Genomic DNA, 16,002 nt, shown 5'->3' with positions numbered 1-16,002 from the left:
TTAAGATGAGTATCCAGAATTTCATATACACTTGAATTTTTAAAACATCATATTTCCTTTCCCCTGCCCTACCCTCCTCCCCCTTCCTTTTCTATTTTTTCATAAATACTTATAAAAGTAATGAAAACCTGAGAAAGATTGCTTATAATAATTTTCCCTTTGCTGAGTTCTCTGTGCAGGTAAGACATATTTTTACGTTACGCTAACATGTTAATCACCTACAACAAAAGCAACAGGAGAAAGCTGTTGTTTTGACTGTGACATAAATTTGGACAAGTTTGATCATAGGGGGGAACAGAACTTAGCTTTTTGGCCATATTTTCATATTAAAAAAAAATAAAAAGTTGTTATTTGTACAGTTCTATTGCCGTTTCATTTTTATACCGCAATAAAAATACCAATGCCCAATCTCCAAGATGGTTTTACAGTTGGGCAGTTACCACATAATTAATTTATATAATTCTGGTAACAAAAGAATGAATGCTCATTGACAGAGAAGAAAGATTTTTTCTCCAAAATCAGTAAATTTAAGCTCTTCATCTTTCTCTGCCTTTACTCATGCTCTATCTGTCTGCACAGTGGTTAAAGTTGAACATCTAAAGTGGAAAATAACAACGATCAAGATTATAAACATAATGAATATGCTGTAGGTAGATCAACATTTCTCAAGAATAAAGAAAGGTTCCACACAGTGGTAATGTGATCTACATTACAGGCATGGCCATTTTGTTATGGGTTTTCTGAAGCAGAAAAAGAATCAGAAAATAAATAAATAAATTAATTAATTAATTTTAAAAAAAATCTATGAAATGGCAAATCAGATTTTCTGGTTATATCTTCACTGATATGTAATTATTTGCACAAAGGTCTGAGCTTCTGTTATCAGTATATGACCTCTAAAACATACACAATGGTTCCCTGCTATGCAAGCAATTCTTCATATGAACTGCATAATCCCTCATTTGATAAAGGCGTGATTTATGCTTCTGTTTTCAACTCCAAGTACATTAATGATTCTGTTTTATGAATTAATGAACATGCAAACACCTAAAAACATGCCCTTTCCCTATGTCCTTGTACTGGAAGCCAGTGAAATTAGGTTGCAAACTGAAACAGAAAATAAAAGCAGGGCAACTATGTCTGAAGCTTTAATTTAAAGTTAAAGATTTAACTTAAATCTGTCCTAGCTCTGCACAAAAGAGAATGGAGCTTAAGAAAGCCTTGTCTGTGACTGGATACCAAGATGAACCAAGAAATGATTACCATCTATGTTCACAAAATCACAGAATGGCTTGGATTGGAAGGGACCTCAAAGATTATCTAGTTCCAAGCCCCCTGCCATAGGCAGGGATACCACTCACTAGATCAGGTTGCTCAGGGCCTCGTCTAACACGGTCTTGAACACTTCCAAGTGATGGGGCATCCACAGCTTTTCTGGGCAACCTGTTCCAGTGCTTCACCACCCTCTGAGTGAAAAATTTCCTCTTAACGTCTAATCTAAATCTCCCCTCTTTTAATTTAAAACCATTCTCCCTTGTCCTGTCAATGTCTGCCCAAATAAAGTCACTCTCCATCTTTTTTTTTTTTTTTTATCAGCCTCCTTTAAGCATTGAAGAGCTGTAATGAGGTCTCCCCCGAGCTTGTCTTCTGTACACCGAACAGCCCCACCTCTCTCAGCCTTTCTGCACAGGAGAGGTGCTCCAGCCCTTTGATCAGCTTCATGGCCCTCCTCTGGACCTGCACCTCAACATCTTTCTTGTGCTGTAAAGATGCCCCAGAACTGGATGTAGGAGGGCAGAGCAGAGGGGGACAATCACCTCCCTCGACCTGCTGGCCAGTCCTCTCTTGATGCAGCCCAGGTGCAGTCAGCCTTCTGGGCTGCAATCATGCACTCCTGGAAGTATTAGCTGTTAATGTTCACACTATAAGATTAAAGGAAGCAAGTGTTCATGTATGAGCAAAAGTGAGAAGGATTAAATATTATATTTTAAGGTAAAATTCAATGTCTGCTCTTTTTACATGTAACAAGAGCCACTGCCGGGGTTTGAAGGAAGCACATGGTAGCACTAACTGCCTCTGCTGCTAACAATCGCCAGCAAGCCTAGATGATAAGTGTGGGTGACTGACATTCCAGAATTGTTGAAGGTGAAACGATTTCCCAATTGTGCACCAACAAAGATCCATATTGGATTCTACTCCTTCACACTTAAAATGTTTTGTCTGTATAACATGGCTACTCAAGAGCAGGGAAGCAAAAAGTCCATGGAGTGCCCCTGAAGATCTCAGCTAACTAACTAACTAACATTAACAAATGATGGAGCAAAAAAAAGAAGAAGCACCATCTATTATTACTTGTTTAAAAAAAAAGGAAGCAAATGTACTGCACAGAGAATCCTTCTTGTATCTGTTCCAGAACTGCCCAGAAATATTTTCTGCGGTTGAGCATGGACTCCCTCAGTAGCCAGAAATGATCAGTGATACTTAATTAAAGGCACTACATAAGACATTTTTAATTGTTCATGAATTTTGAATTATATATTTTAAATAGTTTTGTTTTCTATTTAGAAAAAGAAAAAACAGAAGATGCTATTGCAGTAAAAATTCTTTAAAAGAATATGAGAGGGGTAGGGAACGTAGTAAAATAATGGTAGGAAAATGAACAAAACAAATGCCTTCACCATTTGGAATAAGGAACACAAATAAAATACTAACCCCTAGGGGAAAAATACAATTGAGCCCCCCACTCACAAACACCCCACCCCTCCCCCTGGGGATTAGTATTTCAGAACACTATAAATTAAAATTACTTTTTAATAAATGTAACAACCATAGTTTATTCAGGATTCAGAAGAAAACTGGAGTGGAGAAACTGAAGTTTCCCTATATCCTGAGAGTGAACTCTCTGTATTCTCAGAGAAGTATTTCACTGTGTGCACAGCCACAGCACTCCACAAAAATCCTATACCTGCCTAGTCCTGCATGTCCAGTAAAGCACAGCTACAATGATAGAAAGCCTTCTCCTCTCAGCAGACTCAATTTCACCTGAAAATAAATCTTACATGCATGGAATTAAATCATGTATTCAGATACACTTCTGTAACCAAAAACTGTCTGGATTTCTTTGTGTTTGTTTTTAACATTACTGATCTATACACTTCAGAAGTTAGAATTAACCCAAAAAGCAGGATAAATTATTTGAAAGATAAATTATTTGAAAGATAAAATATATTCAAAAGTACGATACGTTTACTTTAGGAGACCTCAGTAAAACATTATCTTCAAAGGCAAAATTATCTAAGTACTAATTTCCCTCAGGCATTCATTCAAAATTCAGTGCTCTGCTAAATACTTTTATTTGAGAAATCACAGAAGTTTCAGTCTGATTCCAGTCTTGAGTCTTTTGTTGTTATTGTTGTTCTGCTTTCTTCTCAAGTATTTTGAATATTCTGTTTTTAAATCACAATGTTAATTTGAGGGCAAAGACAAAAATTCCAGCAATTCAAGGTGAAATATGCCATTAGCAGACTGCATAAGGTGAGCAGGGTTCTGTGTGTGAATTAGAGCACTGGACAGTGAAGTAAATGGAGGATGCACGGTATCGTCAGCACAGTCAAATGAATATATGTGTGTTTTCCTTTGAAGTGGCAAGCCTTTTTTTCTTCATGCAGCCACCTGCAGAGTAAGACAACATTTAGAAAGTGAAAACCTCATCTGACTGAAAAGGAAAAGACTTTCCTCCGACAGCTGAAGATGGAAAAAAATCTTGCCCAGAAGCATGCAATGTCCAAAGCACTGCCTCCTGTTGCTCTCAGAGGAATCCCAGCTACATCCAGGGGTGCTCATAAACCTTGGGGGGACAGGGCTGAAACTGTTATTGTTTATATAACTGAAGGAAATAAATGAAAGACAGAAGGGGACAGCCCTTGGAGCATCCCTCCAACCAACAGACAGGCTGACCACTCTCCAAGACTGCTGAAGGGGATGTAGACTCAAGGGAAAAGCTGGAATTCAGGTAGCAGGGGAGCATCCCAGAGTATGCTCACTGCATATCAGAAGAATAAAGCTTTCCTGACTGCTGAAAATGGTGGTTAGAGGAACGGACTCTGCTGTTTTTATTCTGAGACCTAGTACCTCCAATGCATTATCACTATAAATCTTCCTGCATTCAATTACTACTGTACTTGAACTGAGAGAGCTGACTATTTAGTGACCCAGAAAATGTGTCACTCTCCACAGGATGCAGTTCTGCTAACCATTATCCATCTACCTGCTGTTACTCATGAAATGCATTTTGCTGACTACAGCAACTATAACCACTTTATTCTATTTTATTTCTGCACATCGAATACCATCTTCCTAAAATGAATTCCTGTAATTAAGATGCTCAGCGGAGCTGAGGAGTTCTATAATATGGTTAAATGAGGCTGGAATATTATCACATTATGTAATTTACAGCTTACAAAGTGTAAGCACTCCAGGCCCAGAATACAGAATAGCCTTCACAAGTCTACAGCCCAAAACTTGGGAAGAAATTCTGAGCTGCCAAGATCAGAATCTTAATTGAAATGGGTCAGACATCTTAATTACAGTGGTTTCCAATCAAAGTTCAAGTCTTCTGTCTCCCTGGAGATTTACTCTACCCTTCTCCTCAGAGCCGTATATTAGTCCCTGGTTCATCTGTCTGTCATCTTTGCCAGACAGACAAAACTGACACTCACTGGAACCCCACTCACACTTCTTTTGTACTGCAATTCATTTCCTGTGTATCCTGCCTTCACTGTGTTACCTCTGCTTTCAAAATCCTGATCACTGTCACCTTCACTGACATGATTCTCATCTTCTGGGATGCTTACTGCTTAACTGCTCTTCTTTAGACCCTCCACATGGCTGTGCTAAAAGTACTTTTGTTTCCTTGTATTGTCCAGGCATATGAGAAATTTTATCACTCTTTTTTTTTTTTAATTTATTTTTTTATTATTATTTTTTTTCCTGGTTTGCATTATGTTACTGTTGTTTTCCATGCATGCAAGATTGTAGTGTATACTATAGGTCTAACCTCTTTTTCAGACTGCACAGGTTTGTTGAAAAATCCTGAGTAAAACTAAAAATACTACACTATTGTTTTTATAACAAGCAGCCATGCTTCCCAGGGGTGCTCCTGTCTTATCATGAAGAGATATGTGACACTATGGGGTGGCCCAAGAATAAAGGGAAAGTAAAAGTAAAAAGAAGGATGCTCTGTAAATAACATATGCAAATCATATGCAGATAAATCCTGGCATGATCAGTTGTGCTGTTTTGAGAAGAAACAAGAAGAGTTCACTTTTAATAAAATCTCCATAAAAGTGAGAGCAGTTTCCAAACTCAAGTGAAAAAAAGCAACACAAAAATCATGCTATATGTAATCCATTTATGCATTTGGAGAAGTATGAAAACAATAATGTTGTGAGAGTGGTTTTAGAAAATCATGACCAGTAGCTTTATTGGCCTAGGTATTAACAATGATTTTAGCATTACCCAAGACTCTGGTGCTGACAGGATCTAGTGAACTAACTTGCCTTAAATCATTATTATAAAATAAAACAACACCCCAACTATTGAACACATACCCCTCAATATTTAAAAACAATGCTCTGAGTTGTTACAGAAACATACAGGCATGAGGTGCTTAAGGACATTCAAATTGAAGGTCCTTACATCCAATTGTAAGCACTCAGGGGTTCTTTCATGCAGACGAACAACTTCAGTACACTGAAGTGCTGAACTGAGTGACGAAAAACTTCGGCACGCAAATAACCTTGGTGTTTGCTTATTTTTTTTCTTCTTTGTTTTAATGATTTAAGTAGCTGCTTAGCAGCCTATGAATACGGTAAATATCCTTTTTAAAGTAGGAACAACATAGCTTTTAGATTTATTTCATTCTCTGTCTTCCTAACGTTTGTTAAACAATTACTGATTTGCTAAGGAAGTGTAGGCAATCCTAATATTTCATAACTGAAATTAAAATAGACGGACTTTTGGCTCCTGGATACCATCTGTAGGCACACTGCTTTAATTGTTCTTGCTGCATATAACAAAATTCTGCCAAATTTCAATGTCTAGTTTTTTTTTTTTTTAGACAGAACAAAAATAGAGTTAACAACATATGTTACAGAAAAAAAATCATAAACATTTTTACTTTGAAAATGTTCAAATGAATAAACTCAACAATTTCCACCAACTTTTTAATCAAAAATATTTTGAAATGTTTCTCCCATGAGTTTCACGATAGAGCAAGTAGAAGTTCCAAAATAGGTCAAAGAGCTATAGTAATTTCTTTGGAGTTAGGATAACTCCAGTGCTACCATGTCTTACATTAGCCTAGGATATGGCCTTTAATTTTTTGTGCCAAATGACATGAATTGGACCTTGATGAAAATCAAAAGGAGAGGGAAATGCATTAGGAATGGCATGGTTTTATATAACCATGAATACTGCAGAAATAGCCTCCTGCCTCCATAATGCTGGGTTTTTGACTTTGAAAAGCATCCCTGTTCTCCTAATGTCCAAACTAAAGATAAAATCATACAGTTCTTCGTTCATTCCCTTTTATCCATTCTCTCCATCTTCTGAATTGACCTTTATGTCCTACTGAGGCACTGATCTTCCTGTCTGACAAGACATCATGAAACTGAAATGGTGGCTGCTTTCTGCTTAATTTATATGAATATTTTTAGAGTGAATACATTTGAATAAATGGTACCAGAGAGCTCTTTTTTTTTTTTTTTTTTTTTTTAGTAAATGAAGGTGACTAGAAGCTATTTTTAACCTTCCAATTAAAACTACTCTGCTTTTGTGCAATTGTAGCAAAATCATCTTCCCCATTAGAAGGCCAAATTTTGGAGGAGAATAATTCCAGAAAGATTCCAAATCTATGCTCACAGTTGTGCAGGCAGAAACAACCATCTGTGGAAAACGATGGATTTTGCACAGATTTATTCTGCCTACTGGCTGCACTGAGAGAGTCTGAGTAACAGCCTTCGAAGCTGCAACAATATTCTTCAGAGACAGAGCACCAGGCTCTGCACAGGGCTCTACATGAGCAAAGGGAAAAACAATCTCAGTGACTCTCTGGGAAATTTGGAAGAATTTTTTCTCATCCTGCTTTCTATATGCAAAGTGAGGAGCATGCTGCTTCAATACCTCCAGATTTATCATTAAAATATTCATATTCTACGGAGGTGAGATACTCTAATTATTCTACATTCACTCCTCAGCCTTCATGCCTTTGTCTTTAAGAACATGACAGTAGCATCTACTCTTCTGATACAGTTAATAACATTCACATTGACAGAAACCACTTTGGAAGAACTATTAAAATATATGAAAATATCGCTTTCCATCTTTGGGGTACCCATAGCTCCTTTTCACTATTCCAGGAAAGCACATGCACTGTATGCTTCTCTATTTGAGTACTTTCTCAAGACGTGTCAAAATTAATGTTCAATCAACCTATAGGTGTGTCATTTATTCACATAAACAGGTGACCTGTTCTTCTTTGCACATACTAGGGCTTTTTTTATAGATGTAAGAGTGGGCTTTTTCAGGGAGTTGCTGGGGCTCCTCTTCATCAAGTACCTGGCCATATCTTTCCAGCATCCCCGTATTTCAAGGCCTTTCAGGTCTGGGGCCTCACCTGCTTCAAAATCCCCTGCCTGGCAGTAAAGTTCTGTCCACTGAGTGGAATGAGGGAGAACACTGCATGAATAAACTTAAGCATTTAGTGAGCCTGAAAATGATCTTCTTGTCTAAGGATGATTTAATTCACAGTGAGGCAGTAAACACACTTGGAGTTGAGCTCAGAAACTTGTTATTCAAGAATGAGATGTGACATTTGTGTCAAAAGCTTCCATATAATTTCTAGTGGTACTGACATATTTTACACCAGAAATCAGAGCTGTATTAAAAATACAGATTATGTAAAAGAATTCAAGGTGTTAAGCTGTGATCATCTATATATTTATTAAAAAACGGTATCCCATCAGTCTCCTGCTACATAACAGATTTTTCTGTGTTCCTTTTTTTTGCCAGTCAGGAACAGAAAAACACTTCTAGGCATGTAAATTCTTCTTCCAACATCAAAATAAACCAATGTATACTATTCAGGTTTCAATAGTAACATTCATCTCTTTCTTGATATAGTCTCCTTTTACCTTTATTACTGTAGCTTGTGTCAGAATTATATTGACAGTAATAATACACAAAGTTATTCCTTTTGTTTCCTGCTTATATACCTTCTGATTAATTAAATGTACCACAGTTTTTTACTGTGATAAGTTCTAATTGCAATATTCCTTACCAAAGATCAAAGAGCAATGATGAAAATGCAAAAATGAAAGATTTAAGGATGCAAAAATGAGGTTATGAGCTAGGCATGAAGGAAAGTCAAGGGATGATTCCATTATTTCAAGGAAGATGCACAATCTAAAATGGTACATTGCCTGTGACAGAAAATGGAAGCTTTTTGGTGTTGATACTAAAAGGAGACAACAGATCTTGTAAGTTTGTTTAAGGTGTCTTTATCTTCAGCAAACCATAGGAAATGGCTGCAAAGTAGCTGTATGTGATGTTTCCTTGCTGAAAGAAATCCCCCTTTTATTTGTGAATTACAATTTCACATTTTCTGGAAAATTATTTTCCTAAAAATGTATTAATCTCTGATTGATATTATTGTTTTTCCAAACCAGAAAATAGTGAGGTTAAGTTTATCATTTTCAAACAGTAATTCTAGTCTCCCTTTGATGAAAACTTCATTCAATGCTTAGGGAAAGCCAGGGAGCAAACTGGAATGTCTTCACTGAATGAACTGCATGTCTCTCTAAATGATGATCCTGTTTGCTCTGCATCAGGTTTAAACATGTTTTGATGTTTCAGTTCCTAAAAAGTCCAGAAATTTTAGTTTATTCTGGAAGTTTTAAGAAGCAGCAGGTCAAGTGGCTCTAGCAAAAGCAAAGATTTCTCTAAATGATTTTACTGCTGTGCACATTGAATTAAGAAGAAGTCTGAATTTCATAAAAGGAGTGGTCAGAATTTACTGAAAATCACATTCCTTCATGCTGTAAAATCTAAGTACCCACAGTCACCTCTTACTTTTGAAGATACTATTTTGAATAATCAGAGAGGAGTCAAGCACATGAATTAAAAAAAATGCTTTAAATCTGTGGGGATCTACCCTCTTTATTTACATATCACATTGTATACATCTCTACTCATTCCAACACAGCTATTCAAATTTTCCGTTTTAGTTTGAAGAACAGTAGCTTCTGGTCTCAAAAGCACAGTAGTTATGATAGCCTTTACTCATTTCAGGCAGGCAGACCTGATAGCAATACAAGATCTGACAAATCCTAATTAATTACACTACCAAACCTCTGGATAAGAATAACAGATTAAAAACAGAAGTATCACTAAGAGAAAGGGAAATAGGGGGGGAAGGAGGAATGCTGTCATCCGTAAGTTTTTGATTTTCTCCTCTACGAATGTTCATGAGATAGTCTTTTTTTTTTTTTTTTTTTTTTTCCCTCAACATACAGGTGCTACTCTATCAAATTCACTGAAGTTATACATTAAATATAGCTGTTTAAATACAAGAAATTAGACTCAATATAGAACGCAGTGGCAAGACTAGATTATTATTTCTAGACATGTGTTGCATGGATAGGAAGTTTGGTTATATCTGATGATATAAAATATGTCTCTCTCCATAGTAAGCTGAAACTTGGTGTAACTGCCTTAGTGAAAATCACTTTCCACAGCATTGCTGCACATTTGGGGAAGGAAAGTAAGTTAGTCTAGGTACATGAACACAGCATCAACAACAGCCAATGTCACAGCACGGAAAACCTTCACATTGCTTGTACTGCTTGTATAATAACAGTCTGTATTGAACACAGACTGTTCATAGAATCATAGTATCTCCTGAGTTTGAAGGGGCCCAAAAGCATCCTTAAGCCCAATTTCTGGCTCCAGACAGGACCACCCAAAAACCAGACCCTAAGTCTGAAAGTGTGTTCCAATTTCTTCTTAAACTCTGGCAGCTCGGTGCTCTGACCACTGCCCTGGGCAGCCTATCCCAGTGCCCAACCACCCTCTGCATGCAGAACCTTTTCCTAACCCCCAGCCTGACCCTCCCCTGTCCTAGGTCCATGCTGTTCCCTCGGGTCCTGTCGCTGTCCCCAGAGAGCAGAGCTCAGCACCTGCCCCTCTGCTCCCCTCATGAGGGAACTGCAGGCTGCCATGAGGGCTTCAGCGTGCTCTTCTCTAGGCTGTTAACTGCAGGTACTCAAAAGCTCAACTCTATAGCACCTTCAAAGGGTTCTCTTTACAATGGCTGTTCATTGAAGAAAAAGGGGTGAACAGTTCATCAGTAAGAGTGTTGCAAAAAATACTTAGAAGATTTCTGGTCCAATAGCATTTACTGATCAAGGATTAAAGGATTATATATAACACTGAGAAAGAGAATTCCCATACACAGAAGCCAGATGTGAGTTCACAATCATCCAGGAAGAAAAATGATTTTAACTAGCCTTTTCCATTAAAAAAAAAAAAACAAAAAACAAAAAACAAAAAACAAAAAACAAAAAAAAAAAAAAACAAAAAAAACAAAACAAAAAAAAAAAAAAAAAAAAAACAGCAGGGACATTAGGTTATGGAAGATCACCACAAAGTGTGTTATCTTCTTTATTCACATCTATTCATCAATATTTTCTTGGTTTTTATTTTTTTCTCCCAAGCACAAATATATAATTTCTGCTCATGCAGAAAATTTCCTCTTACAAAGTGTTGATATCTTTTCTCTTTAGAAAATTAATACATATATATGGACATAGATGATGACACTCCAAAGTATTAGTTCTTTTTTTTTATTATTTTTAACTGCTGAAACAGAAATAGTAATTACACCTTTACTGCCTTACGTTAGTAGATAATACTTTCTAGGTTATTAAGTGCAGACATTTTTGAGATGCCTAACAACTATTCAGGGGGTTGGGATGTTTTTGTTAGTACTCGAATACTAAATCAAAAGTACAGAGAAAACTTTCACAATATCAGCTTATGCAAATCTGCAGATGTGAAGTGCTATGCATTCCAAATTCACAGCAAGAATGCTAGGAAAACAAGTTAAGTAGGCGGTAATGAATCTTTTCAGAAGGAGGAAGACAAAAGGTAGAATGAAAGACAATTTGGTTCAAAATAATTCCCCAAACCTATTTAAAAATAGAATTATCAAATTGCAACTCTGAACCTCCCCTTTTTGCTGATTAAAAACATCTCATTACTGTACACAGGATCATCATCATAAGACATATTACTCCATTCTCACTGACAGTGACTTATTGCCAACTCCAAATTGAATATTGATGTTTTGCTATTGAAATGTCAATGCCAAAAATTACTCATAGCTCTCTAGAATCAATGGCACCTCCAGATTTAACTACACTTCTAACCAAAGGAAGCTCAGTACTAGCTATTTCAGCTAAAAAGACTTTACACTAGCTTTTTAGAACGAAACTAAATGCTGTTTGTCCATTCTGTTTAAAAACATTGGGGTGAGGGGGAGGCAGCATCTATTATCTTGCATAAGAAACTAATCCATCATACATTATGGAGAAAGACTGACACTTGCCTAGATTCTTTGAAAATTTTACTCATTGTCTTCACTGTCACTACTTAATCACAAAAAAATGTATTTAAGCTCTTGTAAAAATTATGGCTGTGGCCATTGGGCTGTTGATTGCTAATGCATTCCCAGATTCTGCTGGTTTTGTAATCTCACAATAGAGAAGGCCTATGTAACATAACACAAAGTCTTTGAAGTTGTACCAACATCCCTTTGAAAATCAGCATCACCCACACTTTTCTAACCAGTCCTATTGTTCAAAGCATAACAATCTGTATGGAAAATAACGTGTTTGGGCTTCTCATTACAACAGGAATTTTTCTACTGTTTCTAGAAGCTGAAAGAGAGTTGGTAAAAAAATGGATACCCTTTTTCAGTATTTACAAATGGCTTCCATCTTCAGAAGGTGACTAGAAGGAAATGCTGCTACTTTTCTTTTTACAATCACCACCCACATCTCATAGCAGGGTATCACTCACAGCAAAGGCTGATTCACCCTTTTTTCTCTCCACACTAAAGAAATACAATACATTAAAATGCACAGCCTTGGTGTTCAGCTTGTTAAATAAATGCTGAAGAGTAGAATATTCACTCCCCCGTCTTAGGTGCTGGGAAGGCTGCTGATTTTATTTTTCAAAAGGGCCAATTTTCCACCTTGAATATACAGCTCATAGTGGCACTTCTGTCAAGAGGGGGTAATTCTTCAGCTCAGCACTCCGTTTAAAAGCATGAATTTGGAGCAGCTTTTGCATAGCTTCTAGTTTGATTCTTTTTAATATATAATAAAAAAGCTTTTGAAAACCTTTTTTCACCATGTGTAATAGAGCTAGTTTCAATGGCAGAAAGATTCAAGGGAATGTTCTTTCCTACAGACAACTAACACAACTTTAAAGATAAAATTCAGAGGTGAATAAAGTCTCGAAGGAAAGAGAGTAATATTAAGCCTAGACCAAAGCTGAGGAAGATATTCAGGGATTTCGTTTTCCTGGCAGAAGCAGCACTGTCTCACAGGGTAACAAAATCAATTATCAAAACAAGCTAGTTTCCCTGAGGTATTTTCAAACTTTTGAAAACAAAATTTTCCAAATACTTCGTATGACTAGCTTTCAAATATAAATCAAATATCATATTATAGAATACAGTAATACAGAATGTTATGAAGATGTCTGTGTAAAACCTGGTATAAGAACACCTCATTTAAAAACTGTACAGCAATAAAGATCATGAACCACAGCCATTTATATCTGAAAGATCACTTTTAGTCTCCCATCTAATAAAATTTTCAAGAAACACAAAATCACCAATAAGCAAAGAAGACACAAAATATATCTTGATAGAAAAATTCATTCATATTCGGATTTAAATCTTCAGGCTCAATTTATTTGTTTGTCCACTCAGATCAATGGAAATATAGGAACAATAACACAGAAACTCACGGAAAAGAAAAAAAAATAGATCATGGCATCATACTCCTTCTTCCTGAAAATGTACTTCCTAATCAATCCGAAGCGAACTTACTGTATTTATTTCATGGTGTAGGACTACAATTCATTGCTAAAACTGTAGAGATAATAAACAAGGGTATTTTCTTCTACAGTTAGAGTTATACAACTAGTATATTCAACAACTAGTATTATAAGGTCATTTTAGGCACTGGAAACTGTAGAACAATACACTACTGTAGTCAGTTAAAACAGAACATTTACCTTGCAAAATCCACAATCCATGGATACAGGCAGGAAAGACAAAGAGTTTAGTGCCAAGTTTTCCAGCTTTGCTGCTCGCTTACTAGAAAACAAGAAGAGGAAAATACATTTAGACTTGTCCGTTGTACCAAGGTTTTTGAAATAGCAATGCTCTTAGGGAAGTTCCTTGACATGGTTTAGGATCGTATGCAGTTTCTATCCATAAAGGAACAGAATGTATGTCAGCACCATGAATGTCACTCCTGAAGTAAGTAGCAGAGGCATGTGAAAGCTCCCAATAATACCAAGTAATATTGTGTACTCACTGGCACTCATGGGGAGCAGGCAACTGCATTAACTGCAGTAGCTTAGAAAGCAGTTTACTAAGGGATCTGAAGGTGAAACTGACACAAGTATTAAACCAAGAATGGACACTGAGGGGAAAAAAATAAAGTATTTTCAACATCAGGATAAACTTTCTCTACTGGAGATGGAAATTTGCACCTCCACAGCCTTTTCCATACATGTCTCCAACTCCACAGACAAAGAAAGGAGCATTTCTGAGCTATGGTATCCTCTTGCCATATTGAACTGAAATTGGAACATTATGTTCATGTTAATGGAACATATGATAAAAACATTCTTCAACAGCAAAGGTAAGAAAAGGTAAGAAAAGTTCTTGTATGTTTGCCAGGACCAGAATAAGTCCTGACAGAGCAAAAGAACTATAGATTAGACAATAATCCAAACTACACTGATAACAAAGACTATGAAGGACTGTGCTATTTCTGAAAATTATTCTGAAATAAATGACACGGGCTGTTCTGATCAACATGACCACCTATGACTTTCAGAAAGCAACCAAAAGAACAAAATGCTTTGGATCCCGCTGTGCAGAAATGACCTTTATGAGACCTTTCAAATTGCCTGAAAAAGACTCTGCACCTCTTCATAAAGCACAGTATGATCTGGGAAAGATTGTTTAGAGAAGTGAAATAATGAGATATAAAAAGAAGGAAACAAATATACTTAAAATATTTTAAGTATTTTAAATATTTAAATAGTATTATCTAAGCATCTAATTATCTAAGTATTTTAAGTATTTAAATATTTTAAATATTCTTAAGATATTCTTTAAACACTAAACTGTAATTATAGGAAAGGCCAGGTATTTTAAGTAAATACATATTTCATGATGAAACATAATATTGTACCTAATTCTTATTCTTATTCTGAGGTACACAACTAGGTGAATTAATTCAATCATTTTATACTATATTATATGGTTGATCATGGATAAGATAATGGGTTAAAAAATGATTTGTTGAGGGAATCTGTAACATAAGGAAGTTACACAATTTGCAGAAGAGACTTGGAATGCAGCAAAAACCTGCCAGCACTGCAAGTAGTCTAGAACTCCACATCCTTGTTTTACACGGAATTGTTTTGTAGCAGAGGGACTGCAGGGGTGGCCTCTGTGAGCAGGGCCCAGGAGCTGCTCTGTGTCAGAGCAGAGCCAGTTCCAGCTGCTCCAAAAGGGACCCGCCACTCACCAGAGCTGAGCTATGAGCATTGCTAGGTGGGCCTCTGGGGCAGCAGAGTTAAGGAAGGGAAAAAAGTGCTGGGCAACAGCAGCTGGGAGAGAGGGGTGAGAGCCAGCCCTGCAGCCCCCACGGGCAGTGTGGCCGGAGGGCAGGAGGTGCTCCAGACATGCAGCACAAGTTACCCTGTGGAGAGGCCCCTGGTGGATGAGGGCAAAAAAGTGTTAAGAAGGAGTGACAGACTTGAAGTGTTAGGAATTGTAAACACCACCATTCCTCATCACTCCACACTGCTAAGGGTTGGGGCAGGAAGCAGAGGAGATAGGAATGAAGGAGTGACGTTAAGCATAGGAAGAAAGGGTTGGGGGAAGATGTTTGTAGTGGTTTTCGTTTGTTTGTTTGTTTGTTTGTTTGTTTTCCTTCTTATCATCCTACTATATTTTTAACTGCCAAAAAAATAAAAAGAATCTTCCCCAAGTCTGTTTTGTCCATGATGGTAACAGGTAAAGGTGCACCCTGTCCTTATTCCAACCCTCAAGCTTTTTTAGATCTTATTTTCTACCAGTGTCCTGTTGAGGAGTGAGAGACTGTCTGGGTGAGGGTCTGTCAGCCAGCCACAGTCAATTCACCTCAGTTTCTCTACATGCTCCTGCCAAATCTTGATTATGAAAGACAGACAGAGGTGTCTACTACTTCCTAAGGAGTGATGCTGCCACTCGAGCCCCCATTATGAGGACAAATCAGAAGAAGCAACACTATTTCAGTGCTGTTCTGTGGTAAAGTTTACAACAGAACCACACTGCTTGGTAAGAGCATATAGTTGGTTATTCAATGCATGTGCTGTTATACTGATTAAGTCAACACTTGTATAAGACAAAGGGTAAACAAGTTGTTCCACCACTGCAGTATCTAACGTCATTATTTTTGGGCCACTTTATTGTTTCATTTTAAGAACAGCAGTCTTTTCATAGTGCTCTCCCACAGAAGCAGCAGTTCTTTCAAACCATACGGGAAGAGCAGTCTAAATATATATTTCACTATGCCATTCTACACTGTATTGAATTCCTGTGTTTATTATGTACTATTATATTAACTAAAGAGCAAGCTTTGCTTTCAC

At 37.0% G+C, this 16,002-nt stretch overlaps 1 protein-coding gene across 4 annotated transcripts in view; it reads right to left on the bottom strand.

Annotated features, from left to right (window-relative positions):
* The window catches only part of LINGO2 (leucine rich repeat and Ig domain containing 2), a 565,290-nt gene that overhangs the window by 348,404 nt on the left and 200,884 nt on the right, over positions 1–16,002 (bottom strand). For all 4 annotated transcript variants that reach the window (XM_068667144.1, XM_068667148.1, XM_068667146.1 and 1 more), the window contains one exon: positions 13,366–13,447. The gene's annotated coding sequence lies outside the window, so the exon portion shown is untranslated. The remainder of the gene's footprint in view (positions 1–13,365; positions 13,448–16,002) is intronic.

Source organism: Anas acuta, chromosome Z, assembly GCF_963932015.1.
Source record: "Anas acuta chromosome Z, bAnaAcu1.1, whole genome shotgun sequence".
NCBI lineage: Eukaryota > Metazoa > Chordata > Aves > Anseriformes > Anatidae > Anas > Anas acuta.
Note: the sequence above shows the minus strand (reverse complement) of the source record. Positions and strands in the feature narration are given on the sequence as shown.